The sequence below is a fragment of the Priapulus caudatus genome, unplaced genomic scaffold, assembly GCF_000485595.1.
Source record: "Priapulus caudatus unplaced genomic scaffold, Priapulus_caudatus-5.0.1 Scaffold322, whole genome shotgun sequence".
Classification (NCBI taxonomy): domain Eukaryota; kingdom Metazoa; phylum Priapulida; class Priapulimorpha; order Priapulimorphida; family Priapulidae; genus Priapulus; species Priapulus caudatus.
In genome coordinates this window covers 213,474-215,026 of record NW_014577383.1, presented here as the reverse complement: position 1 = coordinate 215,026, position 1,553 = coordinate 213,474, and the positions used below count along the sequence as shown (strand labels likewise).

The window sequence follows — 1,553 nt, the reverse complement described above, 5'->3', positions numbered from 1 at the left end:
GAGAGAGAGAGAGAGAGAGAGCCTCAGAGAGAGAGAGCCTCAGAGAGGTGTGTGTGTGAGAGGCCTCACAAATTGCCTCAGAGAGGTGTGTGTGTGAGAGCCTCACAAATTGCCTGAGCAGGTGTAATGCATTACCTAGCGCTAACTTCATCATAAGGCTACGGAGAATGCTTACCTCGTAAATATGAAATGTTTTACGTCTCTCTACTTTCCATACAGTGTGTTGTGGGGCTGTAAATAGGTATAAAACAACTGTGCCCCTTAAAATGCCACAACAAAATCGGCGCCATTTTCAAAAGTGATGAAAGCGCCATCTCTAGGTTCATAGCGGAGCTCCGAGCGGGCCGAGGGCCCGCGAGAGCGAAGCACCCATAGATATCATATAAGTTATAACACGTGTTATATTATATCTATGGAGTGCACCATACATAGAGAAAGTGAAGGAGAAGGCGAGAGAAGTAACTATATTAAAAGGAATATGTGCATCCGTGCCTGTGTTTGTGCCGTACGTGCGTTTGTCTGCGCGTGTGTATTGCGCATGCGTATGCACATCTCTGTCTACATTCCTCCGTCCCTCCTCCCCTCTCACTCCCTTCCCCTCAGTATTTTCCTCTCCCTCTCGCGGATATAGTATCGTCCACGGCATTGACCCAAATGACCGTATTTCAGTGAAAACTTTTTTACCCCCCCAACCGAGGCACAAAAATTATGTGAGTTTACTTACGCCTATAATATAGGTGCACGCGTGCGTGCAACCATACCCACGTGTGTGCGCCCGGTCGCGTGTGTGTCAGGGGCGGATCCAGACACAGGCACTTGGAACGTCTCAATAAAAAAAAATAATGGTAAATAAACATGAAATGTACCAAAGTCTTCATGTTTCTCTACTCTATTTCACCTATAATCACCTGTAAATGCCAGTCAAATGCTCATCTGCAACACGCAAGTACACCGCACGCCCGCGCTGTGCACAAACAACATATGTTTGATTATGTCTTATTCATGTTGTTTGTGCACAGCGCGGGCGGGCGTGCGGTGTACTTAATTGGGTGTTGCAGATGAGCATTTGACCGGCATTTTACGAAGGTGGTACATTTCGTGTTTATTTACCATTAATTTTTTTATTGAGACGTTCCAAGTGCCTGTGGATCCAGAGCTGAGGCTAGACAGTATTTTTCCAGATTTTAAGGGCACATCCCCCAAAAAGGGCACACCACCCCACAGTGAGCGCCTGTTAGGCGCGGAAGCACATGGCGGGGGGGTCTGGGGGGGCCTCCCCCAGGAAATTTGCGTGTACGTGCGTGTACGTGCGTGTACCCGCGTGTACGTGCGTGTACCCGCGTGTACTTGCTTGTGTACTCGCGTGTACGTGCGTGTACGCGCGTGTATCTCCGTGTACCCGCGTGTACGTGCGTGTATCTGCGTGTACCCCCGTGCACGTGCGTGTACCCGCGTGTACGTGCGTGTACCCGCGTGTACGTGCGTGTACCAACCCTAACCCTAATGCACGCATGCACGCACGCGTAGGTACACACGCACGCACGCACGCACGC

The 1,553-nt window shown here is 50.0% G+C and overlaps 1 long non-coding RNA gene across 1 annotated transcript in view; it reads right to left on the bottom strand.

Moving 5' to 3' along the window:
* LOC106809014 overlaps positions 1-1,553 on the bottom strand; it is an 8,179-nt gene that overhangs the window by 686 nt on the left and 5,940 nt on the right. The window lies entirely within an intron of this gene.